Source organism: Oncorhynchus masou, unplaced genomic scaffold (genome assembly GCF_036934945.1).
Source record: "Oncorhynchus masou masou isolate Uvic2021 unplaced genomic scaffold, UVic_Omas_1.1 unplaced_scaffold_943, whole genome shotgun sequence".
NCBI classification, from domain to species: domain Eukaryota; kingdom Metazoa; phylum Chordata; class Actinopteri; order Salmoniformes; family Salmonidae; genus Oncorhynchus; species Oncorhynchus masou.
Genome location: NW_027015923.1, coordinates 197,501 through 217,500, shown reverse-complemented (window position 1 = coordinate 217,500; position 20,000 = coordinate 197,501). Strand labels below are relative to the sequence as shown.

Sequence of the window (20,000 nt, the reverse complement as noted above, 5' to 3'; positions counted from 1 at the left end):
TATCTGTTGTAGCTGTACTGTACCTATAGGAGGTGTAGTGTCAGGTATCTGTTGTAGTTGTACTAGTGATGTTGTACTGTACCTATAGGAGGTGTAGTGTCAGGTATCTGTTGTAGTGGTACTGTACCTATAGGAGGTGTAGTGTCAGGTATCTGTTGTAGTTGTACTAGTGATGTTGTACTGTACCTATAGGAGGTGTAGTGTCAGGTATCTGTTGTAGTTGTACTGTACCTATAGGAGGTGTAGTGTCAGGTATCTGTTGTAGCTGTACTGTACCTGTAGGAGGTGTAGTGTCAGGTATCTGTTGTAGCTGTACTGTACCTATAGGAGGTGTAGTGTCAGGTATCTGTTGTAGGTGTACTGTACCTATAGGAGGTGTAGTGTCAGATATCTGTTGTAGCTGTACTGTACCTATAGGAGGTGTAGTGTCAGGTATCTGTTGTAGCTGTACTGTACCTATAGGAGGTGTAGTGTCAGGTATCTGTTGTAGCTGTACTGTACCTATAGGAGGTGTAGTGTCAGGTATCTGTTGTAGCTGTACTGTACCTATAGGAGGTGTAGTGTCAGGTATCTGTTGTAGCTGTACTGTACCTATAGGAGGTGTAGTGTCAGATATCTGTTGTAGTTGTACTGTACCTATAGGAGGTGTAGTGTCAGGTATCTGTTGTAGCTGTACTGTACCTGTAGGAGGTGTAGTGTCAGGTATCTGTTGTAGCTGTACTGTACCTATAGGAGGTGTAGTGTCAGGTATCTGTTGTAGGTGTACTGTACCTATAGGAGGTGTAGTGTCAGGTATCTGTTGTAGTTGTACTAGTGATGTTGTACTGTACCTATAGGAGGTGTAGAGTCAGGTATCTGTTGTAGCTGTACTGTACCTATAGGAGGTGTAGTGTCAGGTATCTGTTGTAGCTGTACTGTACCTATAGGAGGTGTAGTGTCAGGTATCTGTTGTAGCTGTACTGTACCTGTAGGAGGTGTAGTGTCAGGTATCTGTTGTAGCTGTACTGTACCTATAGGAGGTGTAGTGTCAGGTATCTGTTGTAGTTGTACTAGTGATGTTGTACTGTACCTATAGGAGGTGTAGAGTCAGGTATCTGTTGTAGTTGTACTGTACCTATAGGAGGTGTAGTGTCAGGTATCTGTTGTAGCTGTACTGTACCTGTAGGAGGTGTAGTGTCAGGTATCTGTTGTAGCTGTACTGTACCTGTAGGAGGTGTAGTGTCAGGTATCTGTTGTAGCTGTACTGTACCTGTAGGAGGTGTAGTGTCAGGTATCTGTTGTAGCTGTACTGTACCTATAGGAGGTGTAGTGTCAGGTATCTGTTGTAGCAGTACTGTACCTACAGGAGGTGTAGTGTCAGGTATCTGTTGTAGCTGTACTGTACCTGTAGGAGGTGTAGTGTCAGGTATCTGTTGTAGCGGTACTGTACCTATAGGAGATGTAGGGGTTCAGGTCCAGGACCTCCAGGGAGCGGGCATCAGGCTCGTTGGGCAACTGGTGGACCATCACCCACTCCTCATTCTCCCCGATTATACCAATCTACAGAGGGTATAATGAGGGGGGGTTGAGAGTGTAGGAAAAAGAGAGAGAGGGGGAGATGAGGGTTTGATGGGGAAGAGGGAGAGAGAAAGACAGAGAGAGGGAGAGAGAGAGAGAGAGAGAGAGAGAGAGAGAGAGAGAGAGAGAAAAAGGGAGAGAGAAAAAGGGAGAGATAAAGATAAAATTCACTTAAAGTTTGATTGATTGATTGTGCGCTTGCTTGCTTGATTCATTGATTTATTGATTGATGGATGTGTCTCTCACCTGTGCCTCAACCTGCCAGCGTGAGATGGACGTCTTGCCGTCATAGCCAGGTTTAAACTGCAGGGCTACAGAGCGGGGGCCGATGTTGGAGATGGCTATGTTGGTTGGCGGGCCCGGCATCTCTGTATAGTGAGGAGGAAAGACACAATGAGATCAGGGATGGGGGATAAAGAAGGAAGAGACACAGTGAGATCAGAGACAGAGATAAAGGAGGAGGGACACAGTGAGATCAGGGACAGAGATAAAGGAGGAGGGACACAGTGAGATCAGGGACAGAGATAAAGGAGGAGGGACACTGTGAGATCAGAGACAGAGATAAAGGAGGAGGGACACAGTGAGATCAGGGACAGAGATAAAGGAGGAGGGACACAGTGAGATCAGAGACAGAGATAAAGGAGGAGGGACACAGTGAGATCAGGGATGGAGATAAAGGAGGAGGAACACAGTGAGATCAGAGACAGAGATAAAGGAGGAGGGACAGTGAGATCAGGGATGGAGATAAAGGAGGAGGGACACAGTGAGATCAGGGATGGAGATAAAGGAGGAGGGACAGTGAGATCAGAGACAGAGATAAAGGAGGATGGACACAGTGAGATCAGAGACAGAGATAAAGGAGGAGAGACACAGTGAGTCACACCAAAAACCATAAGAGCATTTGGAGGGAAAAGGTGAGACTGTCACTGGCTGGGGTTAGGGAATGGCTGGGGTTAGGGGACTGGTTAGGGTTAAGGGACTGGGGGTAGGGTTGGGGGAGGTACTGACCTGGGGGAGGGTTATGGGGAGATAGTGACCTGGAGGAGGGTTAGGGGGTGGTACTAACCTGGGGGTAGAGTTAGGGGGTGGTACTAACCTGGAGGAGGGTTAGGGGGTGGTACTAACCTGGGGGTAGAGTTAGGGGGAGGTACTAACCTGGGGGAGGGTTAGGGGGAGGTACTAACCTGGGGGTAGAGTTAGGGGGAGGTACTAACCTGGGGTAGGGGGAGGTACTAACCTGGGGGGGGGGTTAGGGGGAGGTACTAACCTGGGGTAGAGTTAGGGGGAGGTACTAACCTGGGGGAGGGTTAGGGGGAGGTACTAACCTGGGGTAGGGTTAGGGGAGGTACTAACCTGGGGAAGTTTAGGGGGAGGTACTAACCTGGGGGAGGGTTAGGGGGAGGTACTAACCTGGGGGAGGGTGAGGGGGAGGTACTAACCTGGGGGAGGGTTAGGGGGAGGTACTAACCTGGGGGTGGGTTAGGGGGAGGTACTAACCTGGGGGAACTCCAGATGATATTGTAGAAGAAGAGAGTTGACCCTGTCCCTTGGAGGTCATCCCAGCCACCTGGATGGTGTAGGTGGTGAGGGCGGTCAGCCCGGTGACCCGGTACTCCTGGGTCAGGTTAGGGAGGTAGTGGGTGACCCGGGTGTTGGTCCGGTTAAACTCCTCCCACGATATACGGTAGCCTGTAGGAGAGGGACATCACAGCTGGTTAGACTGATACAGAGGACAAATGGACAGACTGCAGTACAATACTGTCGGAGAGGGACATCACAGCTGGTTAGACTGATACAGAGGACATATGGACAGACTGCAGTACAATACTGTAGGAGAGGGACATCACAGCTGGTTAGACTGATACAGAGGACATATGGACAGACTGCAGTACAATACTGTAGGAGAGGGACATCACAGCTGGTTAGACTGATACAGAGGACAAATGGACAGACTGCAGTACAATACTGTAGGAGAGGGACATCACAGCTGGTTAGACTGATACAGAGGACATATGGACAGACTGCAGTACAACACTGTAGGAGAGGGACATCACAGCTGGGTAGACTGATACAGAGGACATATGGACAGACTGCAGTACAATACTGTAGGAGAGGGACATCACAGCTGGTTAGACTGATACAGAGGACAAATGGACAGACTGCAGTACAATACTGTAGGAGAGGGACATCACAGCTGGTTAGACTGATACAGAGGACATATGGACAGACTGCAGTACAACACTGTAGGAGAGGGACATCACAGCTGGGTAGACTGATACAGAGGACATATGGACAGACTGCAGTACAATACTGTAGGAGAGGGACATCACAGCTGGTTAGACTGATACAGAGGACATATGGACAGACTGCAGTACAACACTGTAGGAGAGGGACATCACAGCTGGTTAGACTGATACAGAGGACATATGGACAGACTGCAGTACAATACTGTAGGAGAGGGACATCACAGCTGGTTAGACTGATACAGAGGACATATGGACAGACTGCAGTACAACACTGTAGGAGAGGGACATCACAGCTGGTTAGACTGATACAGAGGACATATGGACAGACTGCAGTACAAGACTGTAGGAGAGGGACATCACAGCTGGTTAGACTGATACAGAGGACCAATGAACAGACTGCAGTACAACACTGTAGGAGAGGGACATCACAGCTGGGTAGACTGATACAGAGGACATATGGACAGACTGCAGTACAACACTGTAGAAGAGGGACATCACAGCTGGGTAGACTGATACAGAGGACCAATGAAGAGACTGCAGTACAATACTGTAGGAGAGGGACATCACAGCTGGGTAGACTGATACAGAGGACATATGGACAGACTGCAGTACAATACTGTCGGAGAGGGACATCACAGCTGGTTAGACTGATACAGAGGACATATGGACAGACTGCAGTACAATACTGTAGGAGAGGGACATCACAGCTGGTTAGACTGATACAGAGGACATAACGAGACTAAAATACAACTGACTAGGTATCCCCCTTTCCCTATAGAAGTGAATAGAATAGATCTTTATTGGCCATTTGCACAGAGATAGATTCTTTAGCTACCACAGTACTCTGTTTGGTTGACCCTGTCCAACAAACAGGGTCAACCATAGACCATGACTACAGTAGGCCTAGTCATCTGTGAGGACTCTGATCTTCTAGTTGGGGTCTTTCCAGAGAGGGTTAGGGTTAGATATTATACTATACTAGGTACAGTACCTGTGAGGACTACATTCTTCTAGTTGGGGTCTTTCCAGAGAGGGTTAGGGTTAGATACTATACTATACTAGGTACAGTACCTGTGAGGACTCCATTCTTCTCGTTGGGATCTTTCCAGCTGACCTTCAGCGATGTGTCCAGGATCTCTGTAAAACTCAGGTGACCAACGGCACCAGGCTCTGGACACACACACACACGCACACACACACACACACACACACACACACACACACACACACACACACACACACACACACACACACACACACACACACACACACACACACGGCAAGGATTATACAGTGAGTGTCTAGTGCACAAGTATCGTATACTTTGGAGTAGTACCATATACTTTGGAGTAGTACCATATACTTTGGAGTAGTACCATATACTTTATAGTAGTACCATAAACTTTGCAGTAGTATCATAAATCAAATCAAAATCAAATCAAATTTATTTATATAGCCCTTCGTACATCAGCTGATATCTCAAAGTGCTGTACAGAAACCCAGCCTAAAACCCCAAACAGCAAGCAATGCAGGTGTAGAAGCACACTTTACAGTAGTACCATATACTTTACAGTTATACTATATACTATATACTTTACAGTGGTATCATATACTTTACAGTAGTACCATATAATTTGCAGTATCATATACTTTGCAGTAGTATCATATACTTTACAGTAGTACCATATACTTTGCAGTAGTATCATATACTTTACAGTAGTACCATATACTTTGCAGTAGTATCATATACTTTACGGTAGTACCGTATACTTTACAGTAGTACCATATACTTTGCAGTAGTATCATGTACTTTACAGTAGTACCATATACTTTACAGTAGTGTATAGTTTGTAATACCCTTTTTACCTGGGCCAATTTGTGACAGACTGAGCTGTACTGTTGGCCCAGTTACGCAGACACAGAATATCTGAGCCAACACAGTACAGTCCGGGGCCTTCGGGTCGATAAAATCATGGGGAAATAGAATTGCATTTGTCTGTGTCTGTGAGACACTGTCTTCGTGAGTGCCTACCGGTTTGGTATAGTTATGTGACTGTGAGACACTGTCTTCGTGAGTGCCTACAGGTTTGGTATAGTTATGTGACTGTGAGACACTGTCTTCGTGAGTGCCTACAGGTTTGGTATAGTTATGTGACTGTGGTACTCACTGTCTTCGTGAGTGCCTACCGGTTTGGTATAGTTATGTGTCTGTGAGACACTGTCTTCGTGAGTGCCTACAGGTTTGGTATAGTTATGTGACTGTGGTACTCACTGTCTTTGTGAGTGCCTACAGGTTTGGTATAGTTATGTGACTGTGGTACTCACTGTCTTCGTGAGTGCCTACCGGTTTGGTATAGTTATGTGACTGTGAGACACTGTCTTCGTGAGTGCCTACAGGTTTGGTATAGTTATGTGTCTGTGAGACACTGTCTTCGTGAGTGCCTACAGGTTTGGTATAGTTATGTGACTGTGGTACTCACTGTCTTTGTGAGTGCCTACAGGTTTGGTATAGTTATGTGACTGTGGTACTCACTGTCTTCGTGAGTGCCTACCGGTTTGGTATAGTTATGTGACTGTGAGACACTGTCTTCGTGAGTGCCTACAGGTTTGGTATAGTTATGTGACTGTGGTACTCACTGTCTTCGTGAGTGCCTACAGGTTTGGTATAGTTATGACTGTGGTACTCACTGTCTTCGTGAGTGCGTAGTCTGTGAGGTGGGCTGCGAGGGCCGTCTCCAGGTGTAGTGAAACACAGGACAGAGGTGTAGTACTCTGTGAACTTCTTCAGTCCAGTCACGTAGCCCACATGCACGCTGTCCTGGAAGTTAGGTCTCACTGTCACCATGGTAACATCCTCCTCTTGACCCGCCTCCCAGGCCAACAGCTGGAAACAGACGGAGGGATAGTTTAAAAATGTCATAAGAGAAAAGACAACAAAACACTGCAGCTGGTTTATAGGGATCTGTTGTGGTACTGGTACTTCTAATGCTGGAGAATGCAGTTCTTATTCTAACCACTAGAGGGCAGTGTATGCCAGTACAGAAACGTATTTACAGAACAGGTCGTTCTACTGCACATCCAATAAGAATGTTTGTCTCTGGTCAGGGTCTCTGCTCTCTGTTGCCCACCTTGTATCCCTGGTTGATGCCATTGATGAACTGAGGGCTAGGAGCTGACCAGGTCAGCCTGACTGTAGAGGAGTTGAATGGCTCAGCCTGGACATTACCTGGTGGGACAGTGGGGACTGGGAGAGAGATGGAGGGAGATACGAGAGAGAGAGAGAGAGAGAGAGAGAGAAACATGAGATAGGAAGAGAAGGGGGTGACTGAATAACCGTTCCTCAGAAAGCTACAGAGGAGCTTCTGGCACGGCGTGGGATTGTTCAAATCAAATCAAATTTTATTTGTCACATACACATGGTTAGCAGATGTTAATGCGAGTGTAGCGAAATGCTTGTGCTTCTAGTTCCGACAATGCAGTAATAACCAACAAGTGATCTAACTAACAATTCCTAATCTACTGTCTTATACACAGTGTAAGGGGATAAAGAATATGTACATAAGGATATATGAATGAGTGATGGTACAGAGCAGCATAGGCTGTGTTGTGGTTCTATGTCCCACAGAGAGCGAAGAGAAGTATGTCACTTCTCAACCGTTAAAGCTGGAGAACTGTGTCTAACCATGTGACATGGACGGCATCCATCCTCACCTCCCTGCAGGGTCCACTCTGTAACCTTGTGGCTGTAGGTACCCCTCCCAGCCCTGTTGTAGGCTGCCACCTCCATCTCATAGTTAGTCCAGATGATGAGGTCCTCCAGGAGTAGGTTATTCTGGTCTGGCCTGGTGATGTTCTTCATCTGACAGTCTACTGGTAGTCCTGACAGACAGTACCTAGGAGGGTGGGAGAGAGAGAGGATGGTTAGACAGTGCAGAAAGGGAAACGTGAGGGTGAAAAGAGATGGAAGGGGAGGAGGAAGACAATAGGATGGTGACCATGACCCAAGTGGTGTTATACAGGTTAATAACCAAGATGAATGTCATTGACCCCTTCCATCTTCAACCTGGAACAATCCGCTCTGTGTCTCACCTGATGATGTATCCCTGGAGCGGTCCATTCTGGTGGCTCTCCGGGGGTGGTTGCCACTGGATCATGATAGACTGGTTAGTACGACCACTGGCAATCACCGTCTGAGGAGGGTAACTGGGAGGCTCCTCTGGTAGAGAGAGTCTGGTGGGAGAGATGGAGGGAGAGAGAGGGAGGGAGAGAGGGAGAGAGAGAGAGAGAGAGAGAGAGAGAGAGAGAGAGAGAGAGAGAGAGAGAGAGAGAGAGAGAGAGAGAGAGAGAGAGAGAGAGAGAGAGGGGAGAGAGAAAAATGGCATGAATTAACAAGTGTTTCTGAATATTTCTGTCTTTTCGTTATGTAACCATTAAAAGAAAGAGAGAGAGAGAGAGAGAGAGAGAGAGATACTGTGTGTGTGTGTGTGTGTGTGTGTGTGTGTGTGTGTGTGTGTGTGTGTGTGTGTGTGTGTGTGTGTGTGTGTGTGTGTGTGTGTGTGTGTGTGTGTGTGTGTGTGTGCGTGCGTGCAGGCAGCACAAAGCAGAGTTGGTCAGACCATTGTCACTGATCTCTCCAACTAAGGGCTGTCTGTTTCTATGCCACAGTAAAAGGCTCTGTGATATCTCTCCCTCAGAGAGCTCTCTCTTCAGCTCAGCTACCATCAAAGAAGTCATGGTCTGCGTCCCAAATGACTCTGTAGTCCATTTAGAGTGCATTGGAGCCCTATAGGTCCTGGTCAGATGTAGTACACAGTAAAGGGAAAAGAGAGCCGTTTGGGACACATCCACAGTCGAAGCAGGCGAACGCCACTGAAGGATCCCACTGAGACTTCATTTAAGTTGACATCTCAATTTCTCTTCTGTGCATAGAAACAGAGAAGTGCTGTTCGGGAGCAGAGACAGAGGCAGAGAGAGATACTTGTTCATTTAGCCTTTTGAACTTGAACTATTTGCACATTGTTATAACACTGTAAATAGTTATACTATGACATTTGCAATGTCTTTATTTTTTGGGAAATGTAAAAATATGTTTCCTTTGCCAATAAAGCCCATTGAAATGAATTGAATTGAGAGAGAGAGAAAGAGAAGGCGAATGGAGGACGAAAGCTTGGTGTTTAGGATCAGGAGAATGTGGGGGGGGAGACAGGTAGAAACAGGGATGGATGGACAGCCAGACAGATAGGAGGAAGGGAGGAAGAAAGCAGGGAGGGGTTGTGGTAGTTAGTGTGTCTCTGAGGGTGTGTAGTAGTTAGTGTGTCTCTGAGGGTGTGTAGTAGTTAGTGTGTCACTGAGGGTGAGTAGTAGTTAGTATGTCTCTGATGGTGTGTGTAGTAGTTAGTGTGTCTCTGAGGGTGTGTAGTAGTTAGTGTGTCTCTGAGGGTGTGTAGTAGTTAGTATGTATCTGAGGGTGTGTGTAGTAGTGTGTCTCTGAGGGTGTGTGTAGTAGTTAGTGTGTCTCTGAGGGTGTGTAGTAGTTAGTGTGTCTCTGAGGGTGTGTAGTAGTTAGTGTGTCTCTGAGGGTGTGTAGTAGTGTGTCTCTGAGGGTGTGTAGTAGTTAGTGTGTCTCTTAGGGTGTGTGTAGTAGTTAGTGTGTCTCTGAGGGTGTGTGTAGTAGTTAGTGTGTCTCTGAGGGTGTGTAGTAGTTAGTGTGTCTCTGAGGGTGTGTGTAGTAGTGTGTCTCTGAGGGTGTGTAGTAGTTAGTGTGTCTCTGAGGGTGTGTGTAGTAGTTAGTGTGTCTCTGAGGGTGTGTAGTAGTTAGTGTGTCTCTGAGGGTGTGTAGTAGTTAGTATGTATCTGAGGGTGTGTGTAGTAGTGTGTCTCTGAGGGTGTGTGTAGTAGTGTGTCTCTGAGGGTGTGTAGTAGTTAGTGTGTCTCTGAGGGTGTGTGTAGTAGTTAGTGTGTCTCTGAGGGTGTGTAGTAGTTAGTGTGTCTCTGAGGGTGTGTAGTAGTTAGTATGTATCTGAGGGTGTGTGTGTAGTAGTGTGTCTCTGAGGGTGTGTAGTAGTTAGTGTGTCTCTGAGGGTGTGTAGTAGTTAGTGTGTCTCTGAGGGTGTGTAGTAGTTAGTGTGTCTCTGAGGGTGTGTAGTAGTTAGTGTGTCTCTGAGGGTGTGTAGTAGTGTGTCTCTGAGGGTGTGTAGTAGTTAGTGTGTCTCTGAGGGTGTGTTTAATAGTAGTGTGTCTCTGAGGGTGTGTAGTAGTTAGTGTGTCTCTTAGGGTGTGTAGTAGTTAGTGTGTCTCTGAGGGTGTGTAGTAGTTAGTGTGTCTCTGAGGGTGTGTGTAGTAGTGTGTCTCTGAGGGTGTGTAGTAGTTAGTGTGTCTCTGAGGGTGTGTAGTAGTTAGTATGTATCTGAGGGTGTGTGTAGTAGTGTGTCTCTGAGGGTGTGTGTAGTAGTGTGTCTCTGAGGGTGTGTAGTAGTTAGTGTGTCTCTGAGGGTGTGTGTAGTAGTTAGTGTGTCTCTGAGGGTGTGTAGTAGTTAGTGTGTCTCTGAGGGTGTGTAGTAGTTAGTATGTATCTGAGGGTGTGTGTAGTAGTGTGTCTCTGAGGGTGTGTAGTAGTTAGTGTGTCTCTGAGGGTGTGTAGTAGTTAGTGTGTCTCTGAGGGTGTGTGTAGTAGTGTGTCTCTGAGGGTGTGTTTAATAGTAGTGTGTCTCTGAGGGTGTGTAGTAGTTAGTGTGTCTCTGAGGGTGTGTAGTAGTTAGTGTGTCTCTGAGGGTGTGTAGTAGTTAGTGTGTCTCTGAGGGTGTGTGTAGTAGTGTGTCTCTGAGGGTGTGTGTAGTAGTGTGTGTCTGAGGGTATGTGTAGTTAGTGTGTCTCTGAGGGTGTGTGTAGTAGTGTGTCTCTGAGTGTGTGTAGTAGTTAGTGTGTTTCTGAGGGTGTGTAGTAGTTAGTATGTCTCTGAGGGTGTGTGTAGTAGTTAGTGTGTCTCTGAGGGTGTGTGTAGTAGTTAGTATGTCTCTGAGGGTGTGTGTAGTAGTTAGTGTGTATCTGAGGGTGTGTAGTAGTTAGTGTGTCTCTGAGGGTGTGTGTAGTAGTTAGTGTGTATCTGAGGGTGTGTAGTAGTTAGTGTGTCTCTGAGGGTGTGTGTAGTAGTTAGTGTGTATCTGAGGGTGTGTAGTAGTTAGTGTGTCTCTGAGGGTGTGTAGTAGTTAGTGTGTCTCTGAGGGTGTGTAGTAGTGTGTCTCTGAGGGTGTGTAGTTGTTAGTGTGTCTCTGAGGGTGTGTAGTAGTTAGTATGTATCTGAGGGTGTGTGTAGTAGTGTGTCTCTGAGGGTGTGTAGTAGTTAGTGGGTTTCTGAGGGTGTGTTGTAGTGTGTCTCTGAGGGTGTGTTGTAGTTAGTGGGTCTCTGAGGGTGTGTAGTAGTTAGTGTGTCTCTGAGGGTGTGTAGTAGTTAGTGTGTCTCTGAGGGTGTGTAGTAGTTAGTGTGTCTCTGAGGGTGTGTAGTAGTTAGTATGCCTCTGAGGGTGTGTAGTAGTTAGTATGTATCTGAGGGTGTGTGTAGAAGTTAGTGTGTCTCTGAGGGTGTGTAGTAGTTAGTGTGTCTCTGAGGGTGTGTTGTAGTGTGTCTCTGAGGGTGTGTAGTAGTTAGTGTGTCTCTGAGGGTTGTAGTAGTTAGTGTGTCTCTGAGGGTGTGTGTAGTAGTTAGTGTGTCACTGAGGGTGTGTAGTAGTTAGTGTGTCACTGAGGGTGTGTGTAGTAGTTAGTGTGTATCTGAGGGTGTGTAGTAGTTAGAGTGTCTCTGAGGGTGTGTAGTAGTTAGTGTGTCTCTGAGGGTGGTAGTAGTTAGTGTGTCTCTGAGGGTTGTAGTAGTTAGTGTGTCTCTGAGGGTGTGTAGTAGTTAGTGTGTCTCTGAGGGTGTGTGTAGTAGTTAGTGTGTCTCTGAGGGCGTGTGTAGTAGTTAGTAGTGTCTCTGAGGGTGTGTAGTAGTTAGTGTGTCTCTGAGGGTGTGTATTAGTTAGTGTGTCTCTGAGGGTGTGTAGTAGTTAGTGTGTCTCTGAGGGTTGTAGTAGTTAGTGTGTCTCTGAGGGTGTGTAGTAGTTAGTGTGTCTCTGAGGGTGTGTGTAGTAGTTAGTGTGTCTCTGAGGGCGTGTAGTAGTTAGTAGTGTCTCTGAGGGTGTGTAGTAGTTAGTGTGTCTCTGAGGGTGTGTAGTAATTAGTGTGTCTCTGAGGGTGTGTAGTAGTTAGTGTGTCTCTGAGGGTTGTAGTAGTTAGTGTGTCTCTGAGGGTGTGTAGTAGTTAGTGTGTCTCTGAGGGTGTGTGTAGTAGTTAGTGTGTCTCTGAGGGTGTGTAGTAGTTAGTAGTGTCTCTGAGGGTGTGTGTAGTAGTTAGTGTGTCTCTGAGGGTGTGTAGTAGTGTGTCTCTTAGAGTGTGTGTAGTAGTTAGTGTGTCTCTGAGGGTGTATAGTAGTGTGGCTCTGAGGGTGTGTAGTAGTTAGTGTGTCTCTGAGGGTGTGTAGTAGTTAGTGTGTCTCTGAGGGTGTGTAGTAGTTAGTGTGTCTCTGAGGGTGTGTAGTAGTTAGTATGTCTCTGAGGGTGTGTAGTAGTTAGTGTGTCTCTGAGGGTGTGTAGTAGTTAGTGTGTCTCTGAGGGTGTGTAGTAGTTAGTGTGTCTCTGAGGGTGTGTAGTAGTGTGTCTCTGAGGGTGTGTAGTAGTTAGTGTGTCTCTGAGGGTGTGTTTAATAGTAGTGTGTCTCTGAGGGTGTGTAGTAGTTAGTGTGTCTCTGAGGGTGTGTAGTAGTTAGTGTGTCTCTGAGGGTGTGTAGTAGTTAGTGTGTCTCTGAGGGTGTGTGTAGTAGTGTGTCTCTGAGGGTGTGTGTAGTAGTGTGTGTCTGAGGGTATGTGTAGTTAGTGTGTCTCTGAGGGTGTGTGTAGTAGTGTGTCTCTGAGTGTGTGTAGTAGTTAGTGTGTTTCTGAGGGTGTGTAGTAGTTAGTATGTCTCTGAGGGTGTGTGTAGTAGTTAGTGTGTCTCTGAGGGTGTGTAGTAGTTAGTATGTCTCTGAGGGTGTGTGTAGTAGTTAGTGTGTATCTGAGGGTGTGTAGTAGTTAGTGTGTCTCTGAGGGTGTGTGTAGTAGTTAGTGTGTATCTGAGGGTGTGTAGTAGTTAGTGTGTCTCTGAGGGTGTGTGTAGTAGTTAGTGTGTATCTGAGGGTATGTAGTAGTTAGTGTGTCTCTGAGGGTGTGTAGTAGTTAGTGTGTCTCTGAGGGTGTGTAGTAGTGTGTCTCTGAGGGTGTGTAGTTGTTAGTGTGTCTCTGAGGGTGTGTAGTAGTTAGTATGTATCTGAGGGTGTGTGTAGTAGTGTGTCTCTGAGGGTGTGTAGTAGTTAGTGGGTTTCTGAGGGTGTGTAGTAGTTAGTGTGTCTCTGAGGGTGTGTAGTAGTTAGTGTGTCTCTGAGGGTGTGTTGTAGTGTGTCTCTGAGGGTGTGTTGTAGTTAGTGGGTCTCTGAGGGTGTGTAGTAGTTAGTGTGTCTCTGAGGGTGTGTAGTAGTTAGTGTGTCTCTGAGGGTGTGTAGTAGTTAGTGTGTCTCTGAGGGTGTGTAGTAGTTAGTATGCCTCTGAGGGTGTGTAGTAGTTAGTATGTATCTGAGGGTGTGTGTAGAAGTTAGTGTGTCTCTGAGGGTGTGTTGTAGTGTGTCTCTGAGGGTGTGTAGTAGTTAGTGTGTCTCTGAGGGTTGTAGTAGTTAGTGTGTCTCTGAGGGTGTGTGTAGTAGTTAGTGTGTCACTGAGGGTGTGTAGTAGTTAGTGTGTCACTGAGGGTGTGTGTAGTAGTTAGTGTGTATCTGAGGGTGTGTAGTAGTTAGAGTGTCTCTGAGGGTGTGTAGTAGTTAGTGTGTCTCTGAGGGTGGTAGTAGTTAGTGTGTCTCTGAGGGTTGTAGTAGTTAGTGTGTCTCTGAGGGTGTGTAGTAGTTAGTGTGTCTCTGAGGGTGTGTGTAGTAGTTAGTGTGTCTCTGAGGGCGTGTGTAGTAGTTAGTAGTGTCTCTGAGGGTGTGTAGTAGTTAGTGTGTCTCTGAGGGTGTGTATTAGTTAGTGTGTCTCTGAGGGTGTGTAGTAGTTAGTGTGTCTCTGAGGGTTGTAGTAGTTAGTGTGTCTCTGAGGGTGTGTAGTAGTTAGTGTGTCTCTGAGGGTGTGTGTAGTAGTTAGTGTGTCTCTGAGGGCGTGTAGTAGTTAGTAGTGTCTCTGAGGGTGTGTAGTAGTTAGTGTGTCTCTGAGGGTGTGTAGTAATTAGTGTGTCTCTGAGGGTGTGTAGTAGTTAGTGTGTCTCTGAGGGTTGTAGTAGTTAGTGTGTCTCTGAGGGTTTGTAGTAGTTAGTGTGTCTCTGAGGGTGTGTGTAGTAGTTAGTGTGTCTCTGAGGGTGTGTAGTAGTTAGTAGTGTCTCTGAGGGTGTGTGTAGTAGTTAGTGTGTCTCTGAGGGTGTATAGTAGTGTGTCTCTTAGAGTGTGTGTAGTAGTTAGTGTGTCTCTGAGGGTGTATAGTAGTGTGTCTCTGAGGGTGTGTAGTAGTTAGTGTGTCTCTGAGGGTGTGTAGTAGTTAGTGTGTCTCTGAGGGTGTGTAGTAGTTAGTGTGTTTCTGAGGGTGTGTAGTAGTTAGTATGTCTCTGAGGGTGTGTAGTAGTTAGTGTGTCTCTGAGGGTGTGTAGTAGTTAGTGTGTCTCTGAGGGTGCGTAGTAGTTAGTAGTGTCTCTGAGGGTGTGTAGTAGTTAGTGTGTCTCTGAGGGTGTGTAGTAGTTAGTGTGTCTCTGAGGGTGTGTAGTAGTTAGTGTGTCTCTGAGGGTGTGTAGTAGTTAGTGTGTCTCTGAGGGTGTGTAGTAGTTAGTGGGTTTCTGAGGGTGTGTAGTAGTTAGTGTGTTTCTGAGGGTGTGTAGTAGTTAGTGTGTCTCTGAGGGTGTGTTGTAGTGTGTCTCTGAGGGTGTGTTGTAGTTAGTGGGTCTCTGAGGGTGTGTAGTAGTTAGTGTGTCTCTGAGGGTGTGTAGTAGTTAGTGTGTCTCTGAGGGAGTGTAGTAGTTAGTATGCCTCTGAGGGTGTGTAGTAGTTAGTATGTATCTGAGGGTGTGTGTAGTAGTTAGTGTGTCTCTGAGGGTGTGTAGTAGTTCGTGTGTCTCTGAGGGTGTGTGGTAGTTAGTGTGTCTCTGAGGGTGTGTAGTAGTTAGTGTGTCTCTGAGGGTGTGTAGTAGTTCGTGTGTCTCTGAGGGTGTGTTGTAGTTTGTCTCTGAGGGTGTGTTGTAGTTAGTGGGTCTCTGAGGGTGTGTAGTAGTTAGTGTGTCTCTGAGGGTGTGTAGTAGTTAGTGTGTCTCTGAGGGTGTGTAGTAGTTAGTGTGTCTCTGAGGGTGTGTAGTAGTTAGTATGCCTCTGAGGGTGTGTAGTAGTTAGTATGTATCTGAGGGTGTGTGTAGAAGTTAGTGTGTCTCTGAGGGTGTGTAGTAGTTAGTGTGTCTCTGAGGGTGTGTTGTAGTGTGTCTCTGAGGGTGTGTAGTAGTTAGTGTGTCTCTGAGGGTTGTAGTAGTTAGTGTGTCTCTGAGGGTGTGTGTAGTAGTTAGTGTGTCACTGAGGGTGTGTAGTAGTTAGTGTGTCACTGAGGGTGTGTGTAGTAGTTAGTGTGTATCTGAGGGTGTGTAGTAGTTAGAGTGTCTCTGAGGGTGTGTAGTAGTTAGTGTGTCTCTGAGGGTGGTAGTAGTTAGTGTGTCTCTGAGGGTTGTAGTAGTTAGTGTGTCTCTGAGGGTGTGTAGTAGTTAGTGTGTCTCTGAGGGTGTGTGTAGTAGTTAGTGTGTCTCTGAGGGCATGTGTAGTAGTTAGTAGTGTCTCTGAGGGTGTGTAGTAGTTAGTGTGTCTCTGAGGGTGTGTATTAGTTAGTGTGTCTCTGAGGGTGTGTAGTAGTTAGTGTGTCTCTGAGGGTTGTAGTAGTTAGTGTGTCTCTGAGGGTGTGTAGTAGTTAGTGTGTCTCTGAGGGTGTGTGTAGTAGTTAGTGTGTCTCTGAGGGCGTGTAGTAGTTAGTAGTGTCTCTGAGGGTGTGTAGTAGTTAGTGTGTCTCTGAGGGTGTGTAGTAATTAGTGTGTCTCTGAGGGTGTGTAGTAGTTAGTGTGTCTCTGAGGGTTGTAGTAGTTAGTGTGTCTCTGAGGGTGTGTAGTAGTTAGTGTGTCTCTGAGGGTGTGTGTAGTAGTTAGTGTGTCTCTGAGGGTGTGTAGTAGTTAGTAGTGTCTCTGAGGGTGTGTGTAGTAGTTAGTGTGTCTCTGAGGGTGTGTAGTAGTGTGTCTCTTAGAGTGTGTGTAGTAGTTAGTGTGTCTCTGAGGGTGTATAGTAGTGTGTCTCTGAGGGTGTGTAGTAGTTAGTGTGTCTCTGAGGGTGTGTAGTAGTTAGTGTGTCTCTGAGGGTGTGTAGTAGTTAGTGTGTCTCTGAGGGTGTGTAGTAGTTAGTATGTCTCTGAGGGTGTGTAGTAGTTAGTGTGTCTCTGAGGGTGTGTAGTAGTTAGTGTGTCTCTGAGGGTGCGTAGTAGTTAGTAGTGTCTCTGAGGGTGTGTAGTAGTTAGTGTGTCTCTGAGGGTGTGTAGTAGTTAGTGTGTCTCTGAGGGTGTGTAGTAGTTAGTGTGTCTCTGAGGGTGTGTAGTAGTTAGTGTGTCTCTGAGGGTGTGTAGTAGTTAGTGGGTTTCTGAGGGTGTGTAGTAGTTAGTGTGTTTCTGAGGGTGTGTAGTAGTTAGTGGGTCTCTGAGGGTGTGTAGTAGTGTGTCTCTGAGGGTGTGTTGTAGTTAGTGGGTCTCTGAGGGTGTGTAGTAGTTAGTGTGTCTCTGAGGGTGTGTAGTAGTTAGTGTGTCTCTGAGGGTGTGTAGTAGTTAGTATGCCTCTGAGGGTGTGTAGTAGTTAGTATGTATCTGAGGGTGTGTGTAGTAGTTAGTGTGTCTCTGAGGGTGTGTAGTAGTTAGTGTGTCTCTGAGGGTGTGTAGTAGTTAGTATGTCTCTGAGGGTGTGTAGTAGTTACTGTGTCTCTGAGGGTGTGTAGTAGTTAGTGTGTCTCTGAGGGTGTGTAGTAGTTAGTGTGTCTCTGAGGGTGTGTAGTACTTAGTGTGTCTCTGAGGGTGTGTAGTAGTTAGTGTGTCTCTGAGGGTGTGTTGTAGTGTGTCTCTGAGGGTGTGTAGTAGTTACTGTGTCTCTGAGGGTGTGTAGTAGTTAGTGTGTCTCTGAGGGTGTGTAGTAGTTAGTATGTCTCTGAGGGTGTGTAGTAGTTAGTGTGTCTCTGAGGGTGTGTAGTAGTTAGTGTGTTTCTGAGGGTGTGTAGTAGTTAGTGTGTCTCTGAGGGTGTGTTGTAGTGTGTCTCTGAGGGTGTGTAGTAGTTAGTGTGTCTCTGAGGGTGTGTAGTAGTTAGTATGTCTCTGAGGGTGTGTAGTAGTTAGTGTGTCTCTGAGGGTGTGTAGTAGTGTGTCTCTGAGGGTGTGTAGTAGTAGTGTGTCTCTGAGGGTGTGTAGTAGTTAGTGTGTCTCTGAGGGTGTGTAGTAGTTAGTATGCCTCTGAGGGTGTGTAGTAGTTAGTATGTCTATGAGGGTGTGTAGTAGTGTGTCTCTGAGGGTGTGTAGTAGTAGTGTGTCTCTGAGGGTGTGTAGTAGTTAGTATGTCTCTGAGGGTGTGTAGTAGTTAGTGTGTCTCTGAGGGTGTGTAGTAGTGTGTCTCTGAGGGTGTGTAGTAGTAGTGTGTCTCTGAGGGTGTGTAGTAGTTAGTGTGTCTCTGAGGGTGTGTAGTAGTTAGTATGCCTCTGAGGGTGTGTAGTAGTTAGTATGTCTATGAGGGTGTGTAGTAGTGTGTCTCTGAGGGTGTGTAGTAGTTAGTGTGTCTCTGAGGGTGTGTAGTAGTTAGTGTGTATCTGAGGGTGTGTAGTAGGTAGTGTGTCTCTGAGGGTGTGTAGTAGTTAGTATGTGAGGCGAGCGTGTGTGAGTTGAGCTATATCTAAGGCGTCAACAGTACTCTGGGGATTTGACTTTCTGTTTGAAGCTCTGACTAATTCAGCCCTCTGCATTACTTTCAAGACACAAAGAGATGGAAGGAGAGAAAGAGAGAGAGAGAGAGAGAGAGAGAGAGAGAGACAGTAGCTGGGTCATCACACCCATGGTGATTCACACAGCGGTATTTTTCGGGGATCAGCTCACTACTAGTTCTCAAACACACACACCCACACATAGTCATTCCCATGTTTGAGAAAACCCCTGGGGACTTCTGAGAGACTCGTCAGAGAGTCAACACTGAACCACAGAGAAGGGAAGGAACAGGTAGGATCATATCCAGGGGGGAGAAAACGTTTTGAAACAGGGAGGTACTTCCTGTCCAATGAGGACACATATGTCTTTCCGTTGTAAAAGGTTTTTCTACGGTGTGCCCTACTGACCACAACACAGATTGTTGTTCTTGCTATAACACATTGGATCTCTCCCTCTGTAACAACTGCTGATGTCAATGGGATTACAAATTAATGTGATTGATTATACTATGAAAGACAGCCACACGCCATTCATATATATCTCTGGGATTGTCCTGGTTAAATATGGGATACATGAAAATTAAAACCCCACCGGTCAGTCTCCTTGCTGAACTGTCCCCTGCCCACGTCATTGACCGCACACAGCCTGAACTGGTAGGACCGTGCTGGGATCAAACCACCCACGGTCACCCCGGTCGACTCCGGTTCAATATTGGCCAGGAGCACTGTCCACGGGGCATCTACGGCAGGGGGAGAGAGAGAGAGAGAGAGAGAGAGAGAGAGAGAGAGAGAGAGAGAGAGAGAGGTAGAGGTAGAGAGAGAGATGGGGGGAGAGAGAGAGGGAGAGTGAGAGAGAGAGGGAGAGATAGAGAGGGAGAGAGAGAGAGGGAGAGATAGAGAGGGAGAGAGGGGGAGAGAGAGAGACAGAGAGAGAGAGGTAGAGAGAGAGTAGAGAGAGAGAGAGGGAGAGAGAGAGGGGGAGAGAGGTAGAGAGACAGAGAGAGAGGTAGAGAGAGAGAGGTAGAGAGACAGAGAGAGAGAGAGAGAGAGGTAGAGGTAGAGAGAGAGATGGGGGGAGAGAGAGAGAGGTAGAGTGAGAGAGAGAGGGAGAGAGGGGTAGAGAGAGAGACAGAGAGAGAGAGGTAGAGAGAGAGAGGTAGAGAGAGAGAGGTAGAGAGAGAGAGAGAGAGGAGAGAGAGAGAGAGAGAGAGAGAGTAGAGAGACAGAGAGAGAGGTAGAGAGAGAGAGGTAGAGAGACAGAGAGAGAGAGGTAGAGAGACAGAGAGAGAGAGAGGGAGAGAGAGAGGGAGAGAGAGAGAGAGAGAGGGAGAGAGAGAGGGAGAGAGGGAGAGAGAGAGAGAGAGGTAGAGGTAGAGGTAGAGAGAGAGAGAGAGGTAGAGAGAGAGAGAGAGAGAGAGAGTGCGAGAGAGAGAGAGAGAGAGAGAGAGAGAGAGAGAGAGAGAGAGAGAGAGAGAGAGAGAGAGAGAGAGAGAGGTAGAGAGAGAGAGAGAGGTAAAGAGAGAGAGAGAGGTAAAGAGAGAGAGAGAGGTAAAGAGAGAGAGAGAGGTAAAGAGAGAGAGACAGAGAGACAGAGAGAGACAGAGAGAGACAGAGAGAGACAGAGAGAGACAGAGAGAGAGACAGAGAGACAGAGAGAGAGACAGAGAGAGAGAGAGACAGAGAGAGACAGAGAGAGACAGAGAGAGACAGAGAGAGACAGAGAGAGACAGAGAGGGCGCTTGAGTCAATGTTTGCCGAAAGGACGTCTGAGCATCTCTACACTGTCACTTCGGTAAACTGAGTCTAGTGTAGTATTAGTATTCAGTGTTCAGTATTCCAGCTGTAGTATTAATGTTCAGTATTCTAGCTGTAGTATTAATGTTCAGTATTCTAGCTGTAGTATTAGTGTTAGTATTCCAGCTTTAGTATTAGTGTTCAGTATTCTAGCTGTAGTATTAATGTTCAGTATTCTAGCTGTAGTATTAATGTTCAGTATTCTAGCTGTAGTGTTCAGTATTCTAGCTGTAGTATTCAGTATTCCAGCTGTAGTGTTCAGTATTCTAGCTGTAGTATTAATGTTCAGTATTCTAGCTGTAGTGTTCAGTATTCTAGCTGTAGTATTCAGTATTCCAGCTGTAGTGTTCAGTATTCTAGCTGTAGTATTCAGTATTCCAGCTGTAGTGTTCAGTATTC

At 46.6% G+C, this 20,000-nt stretch overlaps 1 pseudogene; it reads right to left on the bottom strand.

Moving 5' to 3' along the window:
• The window catches only part of LOC135538350 (protein sidekick-2-like), a 126,382-nt pseudogene that overhangs the window by 46,718 nt on the left and 59,664 nt on the right, over positions 1 to 20,000 (bottom strand).